The following is a 26,935-nucleotide window of genomic DNA, read 5'->3' as shown; positions in this document are numbered from 1 at the left end:
TGGGAACCTCCATATGCCCAATTAAGGACATTGGTAAGAATGAAACAATTGCATTGCTACTAAAATGTGCTCTAAAAATGCCAGGTGGCATCTGAGAGCTCTATTTACAAGTTTCTCCTTTTCCTATATTTCTGAGATTGTACCTTTAAAAGGTTACCTTCATCTGTTGTTCTCATTCCCTATTCACTGAATTAATTAATTCTCAAAGTCCTGTAGAGTGACATAGTATATCACACCCTGATGAAAACCAGTCATTGTGCTTTTCTGGCACTTATTTGTCTTGACATTAACCCCAGCACTTGATTGACATCATTTAAGGGATAAGTCTATTTTCTCCACAAATAGCCTGTTTTAAACACCTGACTGATCTCACCAAAGACTTTCAAACACAAGGATACAGGTTGAGCCCAGCATTTGCTTTTCTTGTAGTTACCTCCCTCTCCCCCAAATGCTTGTTCACTACATCTTAACAAAATTTAGAAATTTTTTACCGCTGTCCTCTTTTTAAAGTGAGGATTTATTTTACTTATCCAAATTCGATCTTCTCTAACACCTTTCCCGTTTAACAGTTGTTCTATTCTCGTTCTATTGTTACTGCTCTAAGTTTAAGTAATGATTGAAAACTTCCTGTTCTATCACAAATGACTCCGTGCTTAACTCATATGTCAAAGCTATTGGAACACTCTTATCTTTTTGACATTTTACCTCCCTATCTCTTTCCTACTGTTTGTTCAAATTACATTAAATTTTATATTGCTAGGTTGATTAACAGTTATATTCAGTTCTATATTCCAAATCTAATCTTATGTACTCAATCTATAGAATGACTTTGAAAATTGAAAACCAGTAAGCTATTGAAGTTATCTTAAATTTTTTTCTTTGTACATTATTGTGACCAGGTAAATTTGGTTCACTGTATAGCAAAGTAGTGGGCCACAATTGTCTTTTCTTCTTAGGTGTTCTCATGTGTCAAATTTGGTAGTACCCAAGGGAGAATATTTTTACAATTATATTCAAATGTTATGTTCCTTTTTATATCCCACAGGTTATTCAAAATCATATTTAATTTGATCCATATTTGACTATGGATTTTTTTTGTCGATTTTTAAAAAACTTTTCCCTAGTTTCTGTGGCCTTTGTGTTTTCTTATTGGGATAAAAGACATATGCTCTTTCCATTACATCCCTAATATGATCCAGGTTCTTGTTCATTTAATTTATTTCTTAAACTGCATTATGTTCTTTTTGAAAGCATTCTTTTCAGAGACCACTATCTTCGAGTTTACTTTGGACTATTGTTTTTCAGGCCTGTATTGAAGAAATTAGAATCATTCTTAATATTTCAGTTCTTCTGCTGTTTAATCGGTAGGCTTACACTAAGTTGAAATTGCATATGGTCATATGCTTTGGGCAATGACATATGAGTGAAAGATCCTAAAAGCCAGTGGGCAATATACCATATTCTTCCCCCTAATACACAGGGATGGGTGGAGACTACAATTCTCCCAGCATTAGAAGACATGAACCCACCCCTTTTCTATTATTGATAAGATATTCATTTATCAAATTCACAATATGTGCTTGATTTTATGTATGTATGCATGTCTACAGAGAAGCCTAAGCATTTTGTTAGGTTTTTGAGGCTATGAATTGTATATTCAGGCACCTGAGACTCTGGGCCAGAGCTACGTTGCAGAGCCCAACAACAGTTCTAGAATTGAGCAGAAGATGGCAAAAAAGAGTGGGGCTTGCCAAAGATAAATAGAAAGAATTGGGGGGACGAGCTCTCAGCATTCACAATCTCATTACTGGATGAGGCAATAAATTCACTCAGACAAGTTGGTGCTTTCAAGGGACTGAGAGAGCATCTCTTTGTTCACCTTCTAAAAGGGTAGTAGATCTAAGGTTATACCTCCTGGGTTGGTACCACCCTAAAAGCAAACCTTTTAGATATTAAAGGGACACAGCATAGCTCAGGTGAGCCCAGGAGAAGCTGGGGATGGAAAAGGGGAGAGTCACAGCCTCTCATCCTGGATTGTTCAAAAGCAGAGCCACCTTCACCCTCATTGAGGATCCGTTCGGTCACTCATTTCGTTGATGCTGGTAGTCCTAGTAGCCTCGGAGTAAAGGGACCAAGAGTCAGACCCTTAAGGGTCAGATAAGTTTTGGTGTTTATTCTGGTGAGCTGGAAAGCTATTGGAGGATTTTAAACAGAAAATGGCTATGTCTGACTTGCATTCTCAAAGACTCTTTTCCTGTTGTTTGCAGAATAGACAAACAATAAGATGCAAGGGAGGCATGGAAATCTAAATTCAAAGTAATTTTCCCTCAAGACTTAAAGTCTTACTCAGCTGCCTTTTAGAATTCTCTTTTGCACATAAATTTGATATGTGTTATTTTCATCCTTTAACTGAGAAGATTTTTTTTTTATTACTGATAAGCTTTTAGGATCTTCTTGTGTTCTGAAATTTCATAATGATATGTTTTGGATAATGATGTGCTTATGTTTAAAATTTATCTTGCTCAGCATTTTGTGGAGCTTTTCTGTTTAAACACTTGTGCCTTTCGCTCCTGGAACTATTTTCTTTTCTTTTTCTTTTTTTTTTTCGTCTTTTGCCATTTCTTGGGCCGCTCTCGCGGCATATGGAGGTTCTCAGGCTAGGGGTCTAATCGGAGCTGTAGCCGCTGGCCTACACCAGAGCCACAGCAACTTGGGATCCGAGCTGCATCTGCAACCTACACCACAGCTCATGGCAACGCCGGATCCTTAACCCACAAGCAAGGCCAGGGATCGAACCCTCAACCTCATGGTTCCTAGTCGGATTCGTTAACCACTGAGCCACGATGGGAACTCCAAACCTAACTCATTTTAATGATGTCCTTGTCTTTATGTGAGAAGAAAATAAGCGTTTGCTCAATCATTTTAGACTATTCAGATAATACCACAAACTTCTTGTGACTAAAGCCATTTCTGCATAGTACCTCCATGTCTCTCAACTTTGAATCATTCAGTTTGTGTAAACATTTGCTTTATCCAATAGATCTTTTTAGATGCTAACTAAATTAAAATTATTTGATATAAATGGTAAACCCTGAAGAATTACCTTAGAAGAGGGTTGTCTAATGTTTTAAATATGGGCTTGACTTTGTGATTTCAAATATGAGCTATGGAGATCATCATTTACCCATCACCTGATTAAAAATAAAACACAAGCAATTCCAAAAACATTACATTAACACCTTTTGAATAGTGTACAGGATTTTAAAGTGAGTGGACAAATATAGATGAAGTAAGTTTAGAACAGTTTTTGAAAGTGATTTAAGTTTAAGAGTATGGATATATATTGCTATATGCATACGTCATAGGTATAGTTAGGTCATCTGTGATGTATGAGTATGCAACATTTTATAGACTATGCCATTGGACCTATGGAGATTTGATTCTGGGGAAAGTGAACAGATAATAATTTACTAAGAACCCCCTACTTATAAAAAAGTCCATGTTATAAGTTTATGAAGTACCATCAATACAGCAGGCATCTGCTACAGAGAACTATTATAACTTAAAAGAAGAAACACATCAGAGACAAGTACTACAGACTAGTAGAGTTTAAAACCGAAATCGATTATGTTGCCAGTTTTAAAAGCAAGGCAGTACCTGTTCTCTAAATATTCAATTGCATTTTAATTCAGATAGTAGAGATATCTATATAATGGAAATGATTCTTAGTACAAGAGGTTCTAAATGATTCTACAGAGGTTCTTTGAAATATGTCCCTTTTCCCTACATAATAATTAATTAAAGGAATACTAGTAGATGTGTATCTGTTCTGGGTAGAATTAAAGTTGCTTTAAGAATTGTTCTGACCAGGGAAACTGACTTGGGTTGCCAAGGGGGAGGGGGTTGGAGAAGGGATGGAGTGGGAGGTTGGGGTTAGCAGATGTAAACTATTATACATGGAGGGGATAAAAAACAAGGTCCTACTGCATAGCACAGAGAACTATATTCAATGTCCCATGATAAACCATAGTAGAAAAGAATATTAAAAGCACGTGTGTATGTGGGTGTGTAACTGAGTCACCTTGCCGGACCACAGAAATTAATACAATATTGTAAATCAACTGTACTTCAATGAAAAAAAGAATAGTCCTGACACATTGCTAAGAATTAATTTGAGATTTTTTTCAAATGATAATATTGTAATGCATAAAACTTCAGATCTCTCTTTTTTAAAAAAATTGTCTTTATTCTCATACAAATTATATAAGTACATGGTTTAAAGATATTGCACTATCCTCTATCATGCTTATCATGCCAACCATCTCCTACTCCTAAATAGAGAATTTTCAAGGGATTGATTCTTTTCACATGCTTATTTGCCTTCTGTATATCTTCTTTGGGGACGTTGCCCATTTTAAATCAGTTTGATTGTTCTCCTATTGTTGGGTTTTAAAATTTCTTTGTTTATTTTGGATAATAGTCCATTATCAAGTATGTGGTGCATTTCCTCCCCCCAATCTGTGGCTTGTCTTCTCCCTCTTCAGTCAGTTGTATTTAAAGAGCAGAAGTTTAAAATTTTAATGAATTACAACTTATCAATTATTTCCTTCATGGAAGTTGACTTTGTTGTTGTATATAAAAAGTCATTTCTATACCCAGAAATCATATAGGATTTTTCTTATGTTATCTTTTCATTTTATCTTTTGCATTTTACATTTAGGTTTATGATTCATTTTGAGTTAATTTTTGTGAAGAGTGAAAGTTCTGTGTGTAGATTCATGCTTTTGCATGTGGATATCCAATTTTTTAGCAACATTTGTTGAAAAGACTATCTTTGCTCCATTGTATTGCTTTTGCTCTTTTGTCAAAGATCACTTGACTATTATTTATGTTGGTCTATTTCTGGTCTCTCCATTCTGTTCAGTTGATCTATTTGTTTATTCTTTTGCCAAAACGACACTGTCTTAAGTATAGGAAATCTTGAAGTTGGGTAGTGAGTGTCTGCCAACTTTCTTCTTCTCTTTTAATAGTTTATTGGCTATTTTGGATCTTTTACTCTCCATATAAACTATAAATTTGTCGATTTCCACAATCTTATTGTTTTTGATGACTTAAGTAAGGTGGTTTGTATACTACTATGTTTCATGATTTTTTCTTATAGGATTTATTACTTGAAAATTAATATATAGAAAGACTTTGAGGTCTTGGTTTAGAGTATTTTCCTCCAGAGAGGATATCTCTGTGCTTCTTCCATGCATTGGAAGATAATAGCAATCTACAAGCAGGTATGAGGTTTGGTATAGTTTCTAAGCTTCTAAGTATTTCCATTACCTATCACCGGTTTGGTCATCTTTTCATAGATATAATTTTATATCTGCTATAAAGTGTCCTTTACCATGTGCATTTTTCTGGAGCTTTAGTCATTATATTGATAGAAACCAAAGAAAGAAGAATGAACTCTTCTGATTAATGAATTTGGGAAAGGAGCTAATCTTTCAAACTCAGCCCCTGGATTGGGCCCTGGGTTGGGATGCCTGCAGAGGGTGTGTTTGCAGGTGTTCTCTCTGGGAGACTGTAAGCTTAGCCAGTGTGGCTCTACTGGATGTTTGTCCAGACCTACCTATGACTGGGTACAGGATTCTTGATTTGTTTGATTGCTTTGTTCTGTTTCTAATTCAGAAAAAAATAGAGACATGTATTTTTGACTAAACTTAAGCAAGTCCCCCAGTCATCCTTATGAGTTACTAAGGTGACAATTTTATCCCTACCTTACTGACTTCTATCTCCATCTCTCAGTTGGTTCTGAACATGAGAGAAGAAAGAGGTGGCTCACTTTAGCAATTTTTTCCCTTAAATCCAATGTTTGATATTAACATGTATGGTAGATAAATTTCGGTTAACAGTTTTTCCTTCTGTCTTTCTTATTTCAATTTTTAACTTTTCAGCTTCATCAGTTTCAGGTTTGTTTTTTGTAAATAATGTACTTCTGAATTTCAAAAAGAAATCATGTGTCTGCCTTATTGCTATGATTAATCCATTTACAGATGTTGAGATTACTGATATTTGAATTTATTTTTATCATCTTATTTTGCATTTTTTTACTTACTATGATTTTTCTTTTTTTCCTTTTTTGTCTTTTAAGGGCCACACCCATGGCATATGGAGGTTCTCAGGCTAGGGATTAAATCAGAGCTCTAGCAGCCAGCCTATGCCAGAGCCATAGCAATGTGGGATCCAAGCCATGTCTTCAACCTATACCACAGCTCAGAGAAACGCCAGATCCTTAATCCACTGAGCAAGGCCAGGGATCAAACCCCCGTCCTCATGGATGCCAGTCAGTTCATTAACTGCTAACCCATGATGGGAACTCCAACTATGATTTTTCTTTACTTCACTTTTTACATGAGTTTTAAAAATTTATTCCTAATTGTAGTGATTCTATTTTTTATTTCCTAATTTTATGTATGGTTCTAATATAAATCTCACATTTTCTTTTTTGAAAATATACTGCTAGTATCTTATGTTCCTATTCCTTTCTTCCATCTTTTTTTTTTTTTTTTTTTTTGGTAGTGCTCTTCAGATTTTTCTATAATCTCTAATTCTTTCAGGGGTTGTTTATGCTGACTTCTTCATGTTTTAATCTTCAAGTAGTTATGATTTTTTGACTGTTACCTAAGAAGAAACTGTTTTCTGTGTTTTTAAGCCAGCACATATGGGTTTCCCAATAGGCCAATCTTAAGTTTGACTTGGTTCAGACCAATTTTTTTTTCTTTTTAAGGTCGCACTTGCAGCATATGCAAGTTCCCAGTCTAGGGGTTGAATCAGCTGCCAGCCTACACCACAGCCATAGCTACACTGGATCTGAGGCGCATCCTCAACCTACACTGCAGCTTGTGGCACTGCCAGATCCTTAATCCACTGAGTGAGGCCAGAGATTGAACCTGCATCCTTATAGATATTAGTCGAGTTCTTAACTCACTAAGCCACAACGGGAACTCCCAGATCACTTTTTATATTAATATCTCACTGCAGTATTCCTGTGTGACAAGGGTAGTGTATCAGTTATCTTTGTTGCATAACAAATCACTCCAAAACCTAGTGACTTAAAATAATAGCATCCATAGGTTGGTAAATTGGGCAGAACTCAGTTGTGTGGTTTTTCTGCTGGTTTCAGCAGGCTCACTCCCAGGTCTGTGGACAGAACCCAGGTAGACTGTTGTCTGGTTGTCTGGGGAGGTGGTTCACCTGAGATGGATGAACTCTGCTCTCCATGGTCTTTCAGTCTTGCTGGTTATACTGACTTCTTCACAGGGCAATCACCCTATGAAGAGAGATGGCAATTCCAGGTAGGGAATCCCTCTTTTAGTCCATATGTGAAGCATATGTACTACTGTTCTCTTATTCAAAGAATGGTTATCTGGCCAAGCCTAAACTCAGGGGATTGGGAAGTAACTCCACCTCTCCATAGAAAGAGCTGCAAAGTATTGCAGCCATTGTACCTTGTACCATAGGTTATGTAAATTTGGCCTTGGACGAATAAAATCTTGGAATTCTAATTTCTTAAGTTTCCTGAAGGTTCTGATTTTCTTCTTACCGCTTTAGGGACAAAGCCAGTTTTATGAAAGTATTAATCTCTAGTTGTGACTCCAGTGAAGTTTCCACGATAGACTGAATTGAGTTTCCCTCCCACAAATTTATATGTGAAACCTTAACCCCTAATGTGATGGTCTTTGGAGATGGTGCTTTTGGGGTTATTAAGGTCAGATGAGGTTATGAGTGTGGGGCCTCATGATGGGATTAGTGCCCTTATAAGAGGGACATAAGAGACATTGTTCATGTGCACTAAGGAAAGTCTATGTGTGGAATTCCCTGGTGGCCTAGTGGTTAAGGACTTGGCATTGTCACTGCTATGGTTCGGGTTCAACCCCTGGCCTAGGAACTTCTTCGAGCCTTAAGTGCAGCAAAAAAAAAAAAAAAAAAAAAAAAAAAGAAAAGAAAAAAGGGGAAAGACCATGTGACAGTGACATGTTTCCATCATCTATAAGACAGAAGACAAAACAAGCTCTCTCCACAGCCTGACCTTGCTGGCACCCTGTTCTCAGAGTTCCATCCTCCTGAACTGTAAGAAAATACTCTTCTGTTGTTAAGCCACCCTGTCTGGGATATTTTGTTATAGCAGCCTGAGCTAGCTAACACATTTTCCCATCCTTCAGTAGTGTGGGTGGCTTGTTAACTTTCTATGTTCTGGCTTTAAAAACTACTCCTGCCCTATAATTTTACTCTCCTGGTGAAGCACTCAGATTCAGCACCCACTCATATCACTTAATTTGGGTTCCTTCTTCATTTTTGACATCTGGAGATTTTTTTTTCTTTTTCTATAAAATTTGATCAATAAAATATTTCAGAATGTTTTTCTAAGGTCTTTTTGTGATTCAAGTATTTTCCAACAACATGTCCTTTCAACATATTAACTGAAAATCTGGTCTTGCCATCTGAATTCAATTCAGTGATAGTGGCTCTGAAGTTTCTAACAGGTGACACACAATCACAGAAGATATCCATGCAGCCAATGCAAGTAAGACGGTAAACAATCATTTGCAGGGAATATCAACCAGAATCAGGGACTCTCTAGTGCTGAAATAGCTTAATATAGTAGCTGCTGGCTCTCCATGACTATTTAAAATTAAATTAATTAAATGAAATACCATAAAAATTCTGTGCCTCAGGTCCACTAGCTACATTTCAAGTGCTCAATGGCCACATGAGGCTACTGGCTCAGTATAATACAGGTCCAGAGAATTTTCATTACTGAAGAGAGTTCTACTGGGCAGTGCTACTCTAGTGCATTTCCTGAGTATCAGACTAGAAAATGGCAAAACTGGGACTATATATCCACTTGACCTCTGAAAGGAGATTAATTTTTAAGCCCCATGAGATAGATGGTGGGATGGGACCTCGACTATTGGTATTTTACTCTATCTTGATAAATTTTGACTCTGGAAATGAGGAGAGATTGAGTCAGAGAGTGACATCTGTAGATTCAATTACAAAAAGCTGGGGCAAAGCAGAGACATTGTACAAAAAAAATAAGAACAGAAAAATACCAGACACAGGCTTATAAATGTCACTGGCTTTTGTTTGTGTGCTTCTTTTTGCTGATAATAAAAGTAATGTATGAGTACTGAGGAATATTTGAAAATCATAATGACTTCTTCATCCTCTTATGCAGAATATACCAAATGTACTCTATTTCTTTCCTAATGACCATGAGTCATCATAATTGAATTATAGAATGCTGCAGCTAGGAGAAAATGGAGAACAATATTTTCCCAGACTGTGAGGGCATTCAGAGATTTAATGCATGCATTTCTGCTCTACAGTGTAATTATTTTTCATCTTGTCATTATTTTACCTCATGTCTTGTTATTATCTGTAACTTCCCATCTGACTTGTGTGCTTGGAGTACCCGCCACAGCAATATTTCTACTTTGTTGTTTTCCATACCTTAATTACACAGTAAACATGTTAGAAGTGACCAGGTAGTCAAACTGGTCAAATTAAATTTTACCTTAATTATTTAAATGCCTCTGACCTGCCCTGCTACTAAGGAGAATGTATGACAATTATGTCAAGTAGTTCCTCAACCATTATATCCCACCTTCTCCTTGGAGATGCTCAACAAGGCTCAACTTAAAAAGTGTGGAATCTAAAGTAAGAAAGTTGGGGGTTAGACTCAGGACTCAGCTGTATGACTTTGACCTGAGCCAATCTCGTATCTCCTTAAGGATTTGTTTTTTCATCTGTTATTCATCATCTTCAGGATTATCAGCACAGGTACTAAGTGATGGTCTAAGTAATTTTCATATGTTAACTCACTTTAATCCTCACAATTTTTCATGAATCAGGTGCTATTATTTATCCACAGTTTATACATGAAGAAACTGAGATATGAACAGATGAAGTAACCAGCTCTCAGACCTATGTTTCCAAGTCGTGTTATTTTCTGTGAGAGATATTTAATTGTCCTTTGGGTTCATGATTTTGTTCTGAATGATTGAAATTTTAGGCAGAGTGTTTTAAGATAACACATAAAGTCCTTTGAATTTTTAGAGAAAGTGCAAAGCAGCGTTCATTATTCAATAAACTACAATACACAGAACCGGGAACTACATCCAATACATTGGGGTAGAACATGATGGAAGATAATATGAGAAAAAGAATGTATGGGAGTTCCCATCATGGTTCAGCAGTTAATGAACCCGACAAGCATACATGAGGACATGGTTTTAATCCCTGGCCTTGCTCAGTGGGTTAAGGATCAGGCGTTGCCATGAGCTGTACTGTAGGTCACAGATGTGGCTCGGATCCTGCGTTGTTGTGGCTGCAGCTCCAATTGGACCCCTAGCCTGGGAATCTCCATATGCCCTGGGTGTGGCCCTAAAAAAAGACAAAAGGCAAAAAAAAAAAAAAAAAAAAAAAGAGGAGTTCCCGTCATGGTGCAGTGGTTAACGAATCCGACTAGGAACCATGAGGTTGCGGGTTCGGTCCCTGCCCTTGCTCAGTGGGTTAACGATCCGGCGTTGCCGTGAGCTGTGGTGTAGGTCACAGACGCGGCTCGGATCCCACGTTGCTGTGGCTCTGCCGTAGGCCAGTGGCTACAGCTCCCATTCGACCCCTAGCCTGGGAACCTCCATATGCCGCAGGAGCGGCCCAAAGAAACAGCAAAAAGACCAAAAAAAAAAAAAAAGAAAGAAAAAGAAAAGGAAAAGAATTGTATATGTATGACTGGGTCACTAGGCTGTACAGCAGAAATTGACACAATATTATAAATCAACTATAATATAAATAAATAAATAAATAAATAAACTGAATGGGAATCTGTTCTTCTCCAACGAAGAAGTGGCCAGAACAATGCAGCCTGGGGACAAGCAAAAGGAATTCATCAGTTTGACTACAATATGTTAGGGTTTTGTAAAATCTCTGTGTGGTATTAGTTTAAGCTTGGGATTTGGAGAGAGTCAAGACAAGGTTTACATGATGAAAAGAGGCACTAATGCATTGACTTATGAAGGAAAAATCTAGGTTTAGTAGAATTTTCACCCAATTTGATTTTTAAAAAGAATTTTCAAGATTTTATTTGATGCTACATATTTATGTTAATGTGGGCTCAACAGCTTTGTTCTGGAAGTAAACTTGTCTTTTTAAATGATATTTCTATGACAATTCTCTCAAGTATAATTTGATGATTCAAGTGGACCCCTGAGTATCCAAATATCTTTTACACTAATTGCCTCTGTGTATAAACAAAGGACAAATGAAAAGAAAATCATACCTAGCTATTTTTATTTTAGAAACCACAAAGAGATATTGTGAAGAGATATCATTATCACATAGGCATCATCAGTACTGCTGCTATAGGCTTCAAGTTCCCTTCAAGGAGATTGAACCCAAAAGACTCTGGCCAAGACAAGAATGACCAGACCCTTATCATCATCCATTCCCTCACCCTGAGCAACCTGGCCTGCTCCTTCCTATAACCCACTGGGAAGGTATGTGGTCCACTCCTCACTCAGCCTCTATATCACCTGTTCCCCATGCACGTGAAGCATCCTGCCTGAAACTAATCTGAGGATCAAAAGATGCCCCCACACAGAGATGAATCAACACTCAGCCTTTATGCATAGTGCAGGGGGCTGGGGCAGGAGAAATTAGTGGGCCTGGGATGAGGGAAATCAGGTCCCCAAAGAAGTCCACAGCCTGGGGATATAAAGGGAAACCCAACTGTGAATGGGACCAGTCCCTACTCTCAGGGCCCCTGCTCTCTCTGAGGGTATGAATAGATTTGCCATACACTTTGTTCCAGTGAACTTGATTCCACTTGATTGCAATCTCCAGCACAACCCGAAGTGGCAGTGTTTTCATTCTGTCAAAGTCAGAAGGGTGGATGGCCCCTTAAAGCACCCTAAGGGGAGCTGTAACTTTCAACAACAGACACTGTGGCTTTAAGAGGGTCCTTCTCCACTCTAAGTGGCTGCCAGAGATCCTGCTGAATGCTCCTGCCTAGAGAGCCTGCCTGCTTCATCCCTAATGCCACTTTTGTTTCAATGTGTCCCCACCACTGCTGTCTCTATCCCTGTGCCACTGTAGCACTTCCCATCTGGACCATTCCCGCCAAAGGGCCTGTTTCCTTGCTGCACGTGGGCAAGAATCGAAAGGAAAAATGCAGAGACCTGTAACACTGTAAGCTATTTTGCTTGGAAAATTGCTCTTTGTGAATTTGGATAAGTGGAATTTCTCACCTAACTAGTGAACTAGTAGTGTTAAGATTGTCATAGTGGATTCACATTAGCTAAATTTTACATGAAAATAAACTGACAATATTAAAATCAACGATTTTCAAAAAGCCCACTTGTTGCTCAGAGAACTGAAGGTGTTTTATCATCTTCTTTACAGTTCACCCCACACATTATCTCACATTCATGGCCACCATAGCCACACTCCTCCAAAATATACAGACTAATGTTGATAGGGATAGAGTAGGCAGGTGGTTGTGGGAGTCCCAATAGGGGATCACAGATAAAGAGGGAAACCTGGGAGTTGTTGGGAGGCCACTGTAAACTCAAGAAAACCATCAGAACAAGGCAGCCTTGCTTAACTAGTGGAGGTGTGAGAATTGCCTCAGGTCATTGGTGGTGGATGGGATGAGGCCTGCATTCAGATTCAGATGAAGGGCAAGAGTTTGAAGACTGCCCTTCAGCTGCTTTGAATACAACACTTTACCGGATGCTAAGGAGAAGCAACTACTCCCAGAAAGGAAGAGGCGGGCCTTTGCAAGCCCCACTCCCCTAGGATGATAAAACTGTGGCCACCGGATCATCTTTGGGCAGAATTTTCTTGCCTACTTGCATCTCCTACAAGCATTCTATCCTCATAAGTCTGTTTCTTCCCTATCACTTGATCTCTTGCTGAATTCCTTCTGCATGGAGGCATAAAGAACCTGAGCCTTGGTGAGTCCAGATGCAGGGTGAGTAACTCAAATCTAAAACTGTGGCTTTAAGTCCCAATCTGGCTTTAGGCTGGGTTCGAGTGACGGCACATGGGTTCAAGTCCCATTCTGGGTTTTGGCTGGTTTCAGGCTGTTAGTGCTGTCGGTTTCAATATTAGCATTCAAATATTATAAAGTATAGCATTAAAACATTATAATAGATTTTGGGTTCAATGAAAAATAGCTGTATATTAAGTTTAGCAACACTTCCTTTCAAATGATGGTCATTAAGATGAGTTTCGGCAAGTAGTGAATCACAGAAGTAATTTGCAGTACTGTGTGATTTTTTTCATCCTCTGGCAGCCATAGACTTTGCCATGTTGGGGGCTTTGTTCACTTTATCAGCACTTCTGGTTGAATCACATCTTTTTGGACTGACCACCAGGGCTGAGGCTGGCTAGGGATGGGCTGCTACAATATTTTTCAGACAGGTTTCCTCATAACTTATTTTTGTAGTGAAGGTTTTGAGGGTAGCAGCTAGCACATCAGTGAAGCAAACCTCTGTTCATTGGAAATTAGCAAGAGCTACCAATGCTGCCTGGTTCTTTCTTGCTGGAAATTCTTAGCATTTTTTTCTTTTTAAAGTATATGCAACTTGATTAATGACCACAGTTAACTGCCCAATGAAAGTAATATACTAAAGACCTATGGTTTGCAAAATTCAGAATAATTTAGATTACAATGCATTCACTGATTTTTAAAATTCTTTAGGAAATCCTGGAGGAGAAGCAGAAAACTAAACAATCCCATAAAGTAAATCACTACAATGGGACCCAGGAACTGAACTTTATGGCAGCAGTTTGTAAAAAATAAAACTCACTTAAATCCTGTCTGTTTACAAGTTTGCACTGCATTACTTAAACTCTGGGTTCATGCATTTGCAATTCTGTGAAGTAAAAAATATAAGCTGGATTATGTGGGCCAGCACTTATTTTAAGTGTTCTGCCCTGTTTTTCTCAAGCATGCACTCTGGTTTTGGGTTTTTTTGTTGTTGTTATGTTTGGGAATTTTTTGTTATTGTTTTTGATTTTTGTTTTTTGACAATGCATCCCAAACTTTAATTAAGGACATATAAGCACTATTATTATGGCCATACCTAGGGATAGCTAAACTTATAAAAAAAGAAAATAATATTTTTAAGAGCACACTAAACCTAAGTTACTACTTTTATGTCTTTTCAAATCTATTGCCATAATATCTTGGGTACATTATCATAGGCATATACTTTTATAAGAATCCAGTGAATTCTCAAATGAATCACGCCTTGTTCAAACCATAAACTATTTAACTCACTGGACCCACTCCTAACCACATCTCTCTGTGACCACATGAATTTTAACATGGTAGCTCCCTTGCCAGTTGTCATAACATCTGCTTTAACTGCTACAAAGTTTTATCCTATGTAGTTATTTCTTTGTCTGCAATCTTTTCATTCAGGCAAGGGTAGATTCTTTCTTAAAAATAATGTGATTAACTTTACGTAATATTTAGCTCTAAACCAAAAATTCAGTTTTTTTATCTTTGGACAAGTTAGTGCTGTGTGAAGGAGTGATAAAAGAAAGGATATGTACCCTTTCTTAAACCCCAGGATCAGGAGTTTGGGGCATAAAAAAATTGAGAGAAAAATCTCAGCAGAGTGGCTTCCTTCTCTACGAGAATTACATCCTTGTCTAATTCGTTGTTAGTAACATTTTATAAGACAATGTTCTGAAAGCTAGTGAATATGTCTGCATTAATTATGTCTGGAGTCCGAACAGAATTTACAAGACAGATTAAACCTGGAGATAAGATGTTAGGTAAAGAGAATTGAGGAGATGAAAAAGTGAGAATAATTTCTGATGAGTGATAATGGGAAGGGCTCCTTTAAAGAGAGATTTAGCAGCACAGTTTAATAGTTGAATACCAAGGGGTAACCCTGTGTGCTGATTTTATGTTCATAGAAATTATGTTCGAAAAGTGTGTGTAAAATTAAATTTATATTTCCATTCTAATCTCCTATTTTCCCCTTTAGTTCTGTCACTAAAGGGGGGGAAAAAAAAGGAGAGTGAAACTTCTTGTTCTTCGGCTTGGAATTCAGCCAAAAGTGAATTCCTTTCTGCATTCTTGATTAAAATTCACTCGTCTATTTTTGCCATCTTTGAATATGGGGAAAAAAAGATTTATCAGATTCACACCATATAACTCATGTTAACTAAAAAACAGCTTTCTCTTCATGCTTCAGGCCTGGCAGACAGGTAGTAAAAAATATGAGCTCAGCCTTGTTTGAAGAAACTTTGTATTGAGAAAACAAATATGACACTTGCTAAATTTTTAAGAAACACAGGCTTAGAATCCAAGCATATGCCTGATAATAAAATACAGGATATTCCATGTTTAATTCCCATTAAATTTTTAAAGATTTACCTGGGATGTCAGCAGCTGTACATTCCTGAAAAATCTTTGTGTTTTGAAAATTCAGACACAAAACTAGCAGAGTCTATGGTAAAAATAAGACTTGGGGAAAGACTTCCCCAAACCCAAACCCATGCAACTTTGTAACAATAATTTTTATGTCATGAAATAATTGAGCCCAAGGATTCTACCTTAAGGATATCAAACAGGTACCAAATAGGATATCAAGTAGGTATCAAATAGGATATCAAACAGGTACCAAATAGGATATCAAGTAGGTATCAAATAGGATATCAAGTAGAATTGTGGGCTCAGGGGCCATTGAGATGATGCAGATGTTAGAGAAGGTCCATGGTATCTGAAGGAAGAGCAGCCTGCAAAGACAGTGTGCCAAGCTTGGGAGGGCTGCTCTGGGGGCAGCCCTTCTTTCTTACCATAACTTTGTTATAATACAACTAAAAATGTTCTTACCTGTAGCAGTAGTCAAACTAAGAGTTTTTGCTTTTTCTAATGAAGATTATCCTCTTCCTGCTGTACCAGCCTCTCTTTCCTAGGAACATTTGTTTATGAAACTACTCAACTTCCCATTACTCTGATGTCATCTTTCTTACTTACCAATCATGTATGAGTTAACCTGTGTTCAAGAAATGTGTATTATTGCAGAACAACAGTAGGCATCTCAGGAGTTCCCTGGTGCCTTAGCAGGTTAAGGATCTGGCCTTGTCACTGCTACGACTTGAATCACTGCCCTGGTACAGGTTCTATCCCTGGCCTGGAACTTCTTCATGCCTTAGGTACAGCCCAAGACAAATCAAAACAAACAAACAAACAAAAACAATAGGCATCTCAGGAGCTTTCTCTACATGCCTATTACTTTATCAAGCTGTGATGTCCATGTCTACATATTTCTTCCCATATTTTATTAATCCTGGTGTGGCCTTAAGAACGCCTCACTTCCCTCTCTCTCTTTCTCTCACTCTCTCTCTCTATATGTGTGTGTGTATATATATATGTGTATGTGCATGTATAGATACATACATATGAATAACATATATATTTGTATATATGATATCGCATATATTTCCCTAAACCTAAAGCCAAAGGCAAGCATTATATAAATTTCCACTTTTCATAGCCATCTCTCCCAGGACCTTGTTGTTCAGAGGTAGAGAAAGATTATGAAATAAATGCAAAGGGGAACTTGACACCAGCGAGCTGGGAGAATGGCCCAGAGTGTTCAGTGACATGGCAAGGCAAGAGCATATGGCAGAAGGAGGGTAGGTCAGCAGCCTCAGACACTGCCCAGAGTTCACAGGAATAATGGCTGATGGAGTCAAAAGGCTTTGGACTTAATAAGAATGAACTTGCTGGTGGCCATAACAGGAACAGCTGCTGTGGACTATTGTGGCCAGAAGTCAGATTGCAAGAGTTTGAAAACTCTACTGGAGGAAGCACATAAAAAGAGTATAAATGAGTTTTCATGAAATCTGATTACAAAAGGGAAGAGAAAATTAGGTCAGTAAGTGGTGCTGGTTATTTGTTTTATTATGAAAAATCAAATGTCTAAAAGTTATGGTGGAGTGGGGGGAATCAGAACATAGACTGAGTCTACTATAGACAATGGGCCCAGAATATATCTGGACAAAACTTTTCTTGAAAAAGACACATACACCCGTATATTCATTGCAGCACTCTTCACAATAGCCAAGATATGGAAATGATCTAAATGTCCATTAGCAGATGAATGGATTAAAAAGATATGATGTATACACACACACACACACACACACGCACACACACACAAAATGGAATACTACTCAGCCATAAAAAAGAACAAAACAATGCCATTTGCAGCAACATGGATGGAACCAGAGACTCTCATGCTAAATGAATTAAGTCAGAAAGTGAAAGACAAATACCATCTAATGTCACTTATATCTGGAATCTAATACATGGAACAAATGAACCTTTCCACAGAAAAGAAAATCATGGACATGGAGAACAGACTTGTGCCTGCTGAGGGGGAGGGGGAGAGAGTGGAATGGACTGGGAATTTGGGGTTAATAGATGCAAACTATTACCTTTGGAATGGATAAGCAATGAGATCCTGCTGTGTAGCACTGGGAACTACATCTGGTCACTTAGGATGGAGCATGATAAGGTGAGAAAAAAGAATGTATATTTGCATGTGTGACTAAGTCACCTTGCTATACAGTAGAAAATTAACAGAACACTGTAAACCAGCTATAATGGAAAAAAATAAAAATCATTAAAAATAAAAAAAAAAGATGGCCCCAGAGAAGGCAGGAGAAGTTGGGCAACAGTGATGTAGAAGTAAGGTGGGCAACTTTTCCACTGTGGCAGAGAAAAAGGGAGCGATTGCTGCACATGAATACAGTCCGAGGATTGGAAGAGGGAAGCTGAAAAAGGTTTTGTTTAATATCCTCTATTTTATTTGAAGTTGAAGAGAAAAGAAAGTTATAGCGTTGAATGTTTGTTTTAGCTGCTGTCAGGGACAAGAAAAAGATGCAAAGCCTCCCCAGAAAGTACAGAAGGGCCATGAGGTGAAGGACCTCTTTTCCACATCATTTTTGGACCTCAGTCTGAACCGACTCATCTGTGATGCCCATTCAGGGCAGAAGAAGGTATAAATCATCTTCCCATGTGCTGCTGGAGAGAGATCCCTTCCCCCTTATAGTATTGCTGAGGCCTTACCCAGTGCAGATCTGGTTCTAGCTGGACTCCTCAGGAAAATCATTTTATAAACCTCTCAGCAGCTCCTCTGCACATCCTTTGCCTGGGTCAAGTAAGAAGAACTTGGCTTTGGCACAAGACCGATGTGGATTGGTCTCATGGCTTAGTGGCTTCTTAATGGTATAGCATAGATTTCATTCTCTGGATTTCTCTTCATTTCTGTACAAAAGAGAGTTAACCATCTACCTTTCACAGTTGTTAAGAGGATTAAACGAGGCAGTAAGTGCAAAGTTCCTGGCACAGAGTAGATACTCAGCAAATAAAGGTTTGCTTCCTTTTATAGTTAAATGTGGCTTCTAGACATTGTTAGCTTAATAGGAGAGGAAATGACTAGACTGAGAATTTGGAACAAGACTCTGCCAACATGAAAATCTTTGCTTTGCCTTTCATTACTAAATTGTCAAACAATATTCACAGGAGTGGTTTGTTTTATGTATTTAGGTTTTTCAAGTTAATAATAAGTGTGTGTTTGAGAAAGAAAAGACATTCTAGTGCTGCTAAACCCTCACAGGTTGGCATCACTGCCGAGGGGGAGAAAGGAAATGAGTAGTTTTAATGGGGATAAAGAGGAATCATACCAATATTTTTTTTTCAGGTTTCAACAGAATCATTCAGATAGACTAGATAATGGCTTATAAGATGAGATAAAACTATCATTTACAAAAAAACTCCTCAGAGTTAAATCCCAGAATGTTAGGTTTTTATTTTATGTACAGATGACCCTTGAACAATGTGGGGGTTGGGGGAACCAACCCTGTGGGTGGTGGAAAAGCTGTATATAGCTTTACAGTGTCCCCCATTGTCTGAACTTCCACATCTGTGGATGCAGCTTGCTGCAGATTCAGTCAGCCTCATATGCTGTACCAGGTATTCTGTAGAAAAGAAAATGTCAGCATGGAAGTGGACCCATCCAGTTCAAACTCATGTTGTTCCATGGTCAATGGATATAGCTATGACATGATGGACTTTTCAGACAAAGATGCCTTTTTTTGGTAGGATCCACTCCCAAGCAAATTACCAAGAAGGCACAAGTTAAGTTAGGTCCACAGAATTTGTTTGCTTCATGTCCCATTTCAGTAGGGGCCATTGTGTCTATTTCAATGGGTAGAATTATAGTTCAAGAACCTTAAATACTTGAAGCAGTGTAGACTGAAGTCATAGTAGCTCACACATGTCTGCATTTATGCACACATACACCTATCACATTAGAGAGTTTGATAGTTATTTTTCCATTTTGCTGGCAATTCCTCTTTGTTTGTGAGTTCTCAGAAATCAGACCTCAGTTTTGTTTGTTGGTGTTCGTGCTTTGGTTGAATGACAAAAATGCTTCCACAGAAACAGAAGACTCAACTTGCCTATCTCTACTTTAATAGCTGCTTTGCTGTTTCACTCTAAGAAATATTTTAAAGTTCCTGGAGAAATCAACATACAACTGTAAGCAAGGCTCCAATTGCCAAAGAATGGTTAGAGGTGTGAAGACTGGCCTTGGAAACACCTCCTGAACAAAGGGATGATTGATCTCATCCTGGTGCTTGGTGCTCCCAACCTGAGTATTTTATTTGTGCTACAAAGAACCCTGCAACTATGGAACCATCTGCCCAAAGGACAGTATTTCCAGGATGGGATAAGGATAAAGGGTCTATATAATCTTTTAAAATTTTTATATAATGCTTTGACAGGTCAATCCTGTGAGATAACTTCAAGCTCAGAAAAGACAAGCTTTTCAGATTATAAATATATGGTTCGTTCTTTCATGTGTATCAGAATCTTTTCCATGAGACTTGTTCTAGCTGAGCTTTTATCATACATTTATTAGCAATGATATTAAGGTGCATAGCATAATCATGCTGAAAAGACCTTTTTAAAACATATAATACTTAACAGATAAAAAACACTGTATTTTACATACTATTGATTTAGAACAGAGCACATGATATAATAAATTGAATCTTGTGGAAAAATTGACTCTAAAACTTCAGATGATGAAAACTTATTGCTAAACTTGCAATTTACCATGAAAATACAGTGGAAGGTAGACAAGTTTTAGTGAGGAATAAAAAAATAAGTAAATAAAAGTATGAGACAGGAGTAAGGCTGTGAACCTTTAATGGCAACTTAAGAAGACTCAGAAATCTATTAGAGGCTCTTGTTTAATATTTCACACTGACCCAGAGCTAGCAATAGTACAAAAGCCTTAAATTATTGCCCAAATGGGTAAATGAGGATCGCGCTATATAAAAGAGCAGTGGATGGGATGGTTTAATTTAGAATTTATTTCTATTCCCTGATGTTAGTAAAAACTCCAGTAATCAGAACAGTGACAGATGAGATTTTTGGCCACTTTTAAGGGTTTTAGATGTTGAGGTCACACTTTATTATCTCTAATTGTACTTTAAAATGTATTGCTTTTTCCTCTTAACCCTTGTGTAGGATTTTTTTCTCATATAAGAGAATACCGCTTAGCATGCTGTTGAAACAGTCCAGATGAGAAATGGTAGCACCTGACTTAAAGAAGTAATGGTGAGAGTGGAGAAAAGGGACTGATTGAAGATAATATCCATACCTTTATCAATGATATATATTGCTATTTGTATATTGGAGGCAAAGGAGAGGAAAGTCACGAAGGTGACTCAGTCTTTCTGTTTGGATGACTGGATAAAAGGCTAAGCCTTTCACTGAGACTGGGTATATAACACAAGAGGAAAGTTTGGGTGAAAAATATGAACTTCATTTTGTAATGTTTATTTCTCACTTGGTAGGATGTCAAATAGCTGCCAAATATAGAGATTTGGAGCTTAGGAGGTGAGCTGGAGATAATAATTTGGCATACCATGAGTAAAAAGCTGGTAGTTGAAGTTATAACAATAAATCAGCTTCCTCAGAAAACTAGTAGCATGAGAGAAGTGCAAAGATAAAACTGTGCAGAATAGTGAAAATTAAAGTGTGGCAGAGGAAATGAAGCCAGGAATGAAACACTTTGAGTAGTGCTCTGATTAAGTTAGAGAGTGGGTACATTTTAGAGAAACCAAAGGAAGCTAAGACTTTAAGATGGGAGAAGTAGCTACCATCGAACAAAGCCACAGAATGAACATGTCCTTACTGGATTTTGCAATTAGGAAAGGGTTGGTGATCCAGAGTGAATCCACAGATTCGTGTTAAAAATTGAACTGAGTATGCCAATTATGAGGTGATTAAGGGGAAATATTTTTTTAGAAGATTCGACACAGAGTGAATTCTAGCTACAGGAGAGTAAAAGACCCAGGAAGATTTCTTTTTATTTCTTTTGTATTTTTGTCTTTTGTCTTTTTAGGGCTGCACCCACAGCATATAGAGCTTCCCAGGATAGGGGTCTAATCAGAGCTGTTGCTGCCGGCCTACGCCAGAGTCACAGCAACGCCATATATGAGCCTCGTCTGCAGCCTACACCACAGCTCATGGTAATGCTGGATCCTTAACCCACTGAACGAGGCCAGGAATTGAACCCGCAACCTCATGGTTCCTAGTTGGATTAGTTTCTTCTGCACCAAGATGGGAACTCCTCTTTTTCTTTTTTTAAATTTAAGAGAGCTGAACTTATTTAATAAGAGAAGGGAATAACCAGTAGAGAAGGAAAGGATGAAAAATAAGCCAAAGAAAAGTCAGTGATGCAGGTAAAATTTTGGAGCAGACTGCACACGATAAGATCTGGCACAAAGATGGAAGAATAGCAAAAGGAGAGCTACATTTTTTCTCAAAAGAAAAACACAGATGTTATCATCTATAACAGATACTCAAATCTCTCTTATTTTTGCTGGATAGTGTTACCGCTTAGGTACCTCTAAACTCAGAAAGAAACTATTAAATACTTAACAGATGATGGTAAAAAAATGTAGTCATGCTAATAAACATGTAGTCTCCTTCCAGGTAAGAAGCGGGAAGCTTGTGTTCACAAATGCTCTCATTACCATTGATTCCACACAGCAGCAATAAAACCGTGGTGGAAAAGAAAGCTTCAGGCAAAGAGCTGGATGACACTAGCTGTGGAATCATCCAGCTAATTGTGCCTCCTCTGATTCTATGATCATAGCACAACAACCTCTTTATACTTTGGCTTCCTACCATCGCCTTTCTTCAAGTGATTTTCCAATGGTCGTGTTATTCCGTTACCTGGGCAATTCTAATTCTATTTTCTTCTGCATCTGGCCAGTGTGATTCAGTCCCTGAAAGACTAATCTCTACTGGTTACTATATTAAGAATGGTTCAGGACTCTAAAGCTTGGGAGACTAGAGCCTTGACAAGGACGATTTCACCAAAACTATGTCACCTTGTGGAGCTCTGCTTAATGGCTGATCAGCTCCCTGCCTCAAAATCACATTGCTACTGGGAGTTACCATTGTGGCACAATGGAAACGAATCGGACTTGTAATCATGAAGATTCAGGTTCAAGCCCTGGCCTCACTCAGTGGGTATGGCATCCAGCATTGCCATGAGCTGTGGTGTGGGTCACAGACGCAGTTCAGATCCCGCATTGTTGCGGTTGTGGCCTAGGCCAGCAGCTGTAGCTCCAATTTGACCCCTAGCCTGGGAACTTCTATATGCTGTGGGTGCGGCCCTAAAAAAAAAGCAAAAAAAAAAAAAAAAAAAATCACATTGATCTCAAATAACATCTTTATCAACCCAGATGTTGATGAAATTATACAAAAGAGGAATTGAGTTTACACAATTCTTCATAATCCTATACTTAGGCTTTCCCCAGTTTTTTTTTTTTATTGCTCAATGAATTTTATTACATTTATAGTTGTACAATGATTATCACAAACCAATTTTATAGCATTTCTATCCCAAACCTTCAGTGTATCCCCTCACCCCCCAACTTGTCTCATTTGGAAATCATAAGTTTTTCAAAGTCTATGAGTCAGTATCTGTTCTGCAAAGAAGTTCATTGTGTCTTTTTTCAGATTCCACATGTAAGTGATGGCATTTGATGTTTGTGTCTCACTGTCTGACTGATTTCTCTTAGCATGATAATTTCTAGGTCCATCCATATTTCTGCAAATTCCATTACTTTTTTCCTTTTAATGGCTGAGTAATATCCATTGTGTATATGTACCATTTCTTTATCCACTCTGTCGATGGACATTTAGGTTGCTTCCATGTCTTGGCTATTGCATGTAGGGCTGCAGTGAACATTGGAGTACATGAGTCTTTTTGAGTCATGGTTTTCTCTGGATAGATGCCCAGGAGTGGGATTGCTGTGTCAAATGCTAATTCTATTTTTAGTTTTCTGAGGAATCTCCATACTGTTTTCCACAGTGATTGCACCAATTTACGTTCCCACCAACAGTGTGATAGGGTTCCCTTTTCTCCACATTTATTGTTTGTAGACTTTTTGATGATGGCCATTCTGGCTGGTGTAAGGTGGTACCTCATAGTGGTTTTGATTTGCATTTCTCTAATAATGAGTGATGTTGAACATCTTTTCATGTGTTTTTTTGGCCATCTGTATGTCTTCTTTGGAGAACTGTCTGTTTAGATCTTCTGCCCATTTTTGGATAGGGTTTTTTGTTTGTTTTTTAGTTGTTGTTTTTTTTTTTTTTGGTATTGAGCTACAAAGGTATTTTAAATTTTGGAGATTAATCCCTTGTCAGTCAATTCATTTGCAAATATTTTCTCCCATTCTGTGGGTTGTCTTTTCATTTTGTTTAGGGTTTCTTTTGCTATGTAGAAACTTTTAAGTTTAATTTTGTTTATTTTTGTTTTTACTGTCATTACTCTAGGAGGTGGATCTGAGAAGATGTTGCTGTGGTTTATGTCAGAGAGTGTTTGGCCTTTCTTTTCCTCTAAGAGTTTTATTGTATTTGGTCTTACGTTTAGGCTTTCCCCAGTTTTAAGTAGTGTCTGGGTATGCTAGGTCTCTGTTTTTTTTCATGGCTGCAGTGTGCCCTTTAGCTAGATCATAACTATGCATTGCTAATATTTAATTCAGACTTTAACATGCCCTTCATTGTCTCTTAGACCAGGATTTTTTTTTTGGAAGGGAATCTTACTAAGCATAATTTCTTTCTCTTTCAAAATCAAGGGGAAAAACAAAGATTCAGAAGCCCTTTATTTCATATAAATTTGATTTATTTGATGATCTGAAAGCTTAGCTTTTATAGTCCAATTACAAGTATGGTTGGAATCCAAGTATGAAAATTATATTTTTTAAGTCTTATAAATACTAGTGTAGGGTAAGTGAGAATTGAAAATAAAGAATTGTAAATAAAGTGCAGGGTAAGTGAGAATTGAAAATGCCAGCAATAACAGGGAAAATGTTCAGTGATTTTTAAGAAGGGGAAAGAAAATTTAACTTCTAAAGGATAGCTGCTGCTTTCTGAATGGAAAATTGAAGAGAATCAAGAAGCTATTTTTGTTCTCTAACTTTTCCTTGAGTTTTTTTTTTTTTTTTTTCCCTTGCAGACATTGGTTAAATTTCTTACTTTTTATTCAGTTATACCTTTAGTTTAGAATTTATTATCTCCTGCTGGCAATTGTTTGAAGGATGGCAACATTTAATATCTATGTGGGGAATAACCATAGCACTCATTTTTGGTGATTCTCAGTTTAGATAGATGGCAGTTAGTGGAAGCAAGCAATTGTGGCAAAAGGGAACCTTGTGTAACTGTCACAGTTCACAGTACTTGAAACCAGCCTGTCGACTGTGTATCTCACAGCTCTCTCTTCATGTAAGTAGCTCTGGAAAACTAAGGGCTGATTGTGTAAGCATATCCTTGTTCAAAGCTTATATAGATCTGATACACACACACAGAGAGAGAGAGGGAGAGAAGTGTTTCTCTTTACAGTTAGGACTTGTCAGATGTTAATGTAAAGAGAGGCAAGAGAAAGAATCTTAAGATGAATAAAACATATCAATATATTTAGCTCTCTTTTGTAAGCAGTGATCTTTCGTTACTGATGGATGGCGCTTAAATTTTATGTCATGTTTTTCTGGAAATATTTTATGGCAAAGTTAAGGAGTAAAGAGAGGAAATTGAGAGAAATTTAACAGGGCCAGATTGTGGGGAAGCTGAGAGCAGAGTTTGATGTTTATTTCATGAGCAAAGAGGAAACTGTATTTTCTTAATGTGAATGTAAAATAAAAGCTTGAACTGTTTTAAGAAAAAAGTTATATAATTAAACTTTCTTTGTATTCTCAGGACTCACCCCTGAGAGGAAGTCACCAAATATTTGTTAATAATAATATTAATAATATAATATTAATGTCAAGACCTGCCCTATGTCACAGTTCTAAGGCTTATGGGATATGTTAGAATTGGACAAAAGAGGCTAGGGCTAGGGCTTAGCTTTGGTGAGAGATGTTGGGTTAACAAAACCCAGTGTTCTCCCCTAGCCCCCACCCCAGATTTAGTGTGTGTGTGTTTTTGTTTATTGGCCTGCTTGCTTTTTGTCTGTTCATTCAACTTATTTAGTTGGGCTTATGCATTTTAAGTAAGTTAATAAAAGATATCCAAGGATAGGATAGCATTATTCTTACATTCAAAGATATTTTGAGCTTCTTTCATTTTTTAATGTCTCTAAGGTATTTTAATATGCCGTTATGAGGAGCTGTAACAGGCACTGCCTGACTTCTGCCATTCCAGCTTAGGAGTTTTGACAATTTCTGAATTCTTATTTGATCTATTACGTGCAAAGCATTGTGTGTCTCCAAGATGGTAGAGGAGAGTGAGGCCAGTTAGATAACTATGACATGAGACACAGAATGAAATAAAAAGGATCATTATTCTAAGGAATAGGTAGTTTAAGATAAAGGCAGACCTTTTCCTTAATGTGCTCTAACCATCAGCAAAGCCCTTGCTTAGGGAAGTGTTTTGTTATTGTTATTAACGAAATGTATTTGTTTTATTTTTTGACTTTTTTTTTTTCTTTTTTCTTTTTTTTTTTTTGGGGCTATACCCACAGCATATGGAGATTCCCAGGCTAGGGGTTGAATTAGAGCTGCAGCTGTTGGCCTACACCACAGCCACAGCAACACCAGATCTGAGCCACGTTTATGACCTACACCACAGTTCATGGCAATGCTGGATCCTTAACCCACTGAGAGAAGCCAGGGATCGAACCTGCGTCCTCATCAATACCTAGTCAGATTCATTTCCACTGAGCCACGATGGCAACTATGACTCTTTTTTTTTAATGTTCATTATTTGGAGTTAGCAACAGAGAATTTTGAGCTTTAAATGTTAATTTAATTTTCAGGACATCATTTTATCTTTGTTTCACCTATCCCAACCTTCTATTACCATGTTTTGTAATTACTATCAATGGCTTTGTTTTCTATCATTCAAGTTATAAGAGTGCTACAGGAATGTACTCATTATTTTATAGGGTTAAAAATTCAATTCAGGAGTTCTCGTCATGGCGCAGTGGTTGACGAATCCAACTAGGAACCGTGAGGTTGTGGGTTCAATCCCTGGCCTTGTTCAGTGGGTTAAGGATCTGGCATTGCTGTGAGCTGTGGTGTAGGTTGCAGACATGGCTCAGATCCCGAGTTGCTGTTGCTCTGGCGTAGGCCTGTGGCTATGGCTCCAATTAGACCCCTAGTCTGGGAAGTTCCATATGCCGTGGGAGCGGCCCCAGCAAAGGCAAAAAGACCAAAAAAAAAAAAAAAATTTCAATTCATAGTTGACTTTGCTTCATGTAGTAATAATTTAAGGACACAAACATGACCTTTATATTTTTAATAATCCCATTTGACTCTTTCCAACGGA

General features: G+C 37.7%; 2 long non-coding RNA genes across 3 annotated transcripts in view; one reads left to right on the top strand and one right to left on the bottom strand.

Annotated features, from left to right (window-relative positions):
* LOC106504728 (uncharacterized) overlaps positions 1-26,935 on the bottom strand; it is a 689,957-nt gene that overhangs the window by 413,764 nt on the left and 249,258 nt on the right. The window lies entirely within an intron of this gene.
* LOC146400965 (uncharacterized) overlaps positions 12,631-26,935 on the top strand; it is a 79,910-nt gene continuing 65,605 nt past the window's right edge. Inside the window, exon 1 of the long non-coding RNA XR_014813082.1 lies at positions 12,631-13,024. This is a non-coding gene — a long non-coding RNA (uncharacterized LOC146400965). The remainder of the gene's footprint in view (positions 13,025-26,935) is intronic.

This window comes from Sus scrofa, chromosome 8 (assembly GCF_054392235.1).
Source record: "Sus scrofa isolate SSC_HxYL_T2T_F1_AM1 chromosome 8, Sscrofa_HxYL_maternal_Yorkshire_Landrace_v2.0, whole genome shotgun sequence".
NCBI classification, from domain to species: Eukaryota; Metazoa; Chordata; class Mammalia; order Artiodactyla; family Suidae; genus Sus; species Sus scrofa.
This window is presented reverse-complemented; position numbering and strand designations above follow the sequence as displayed.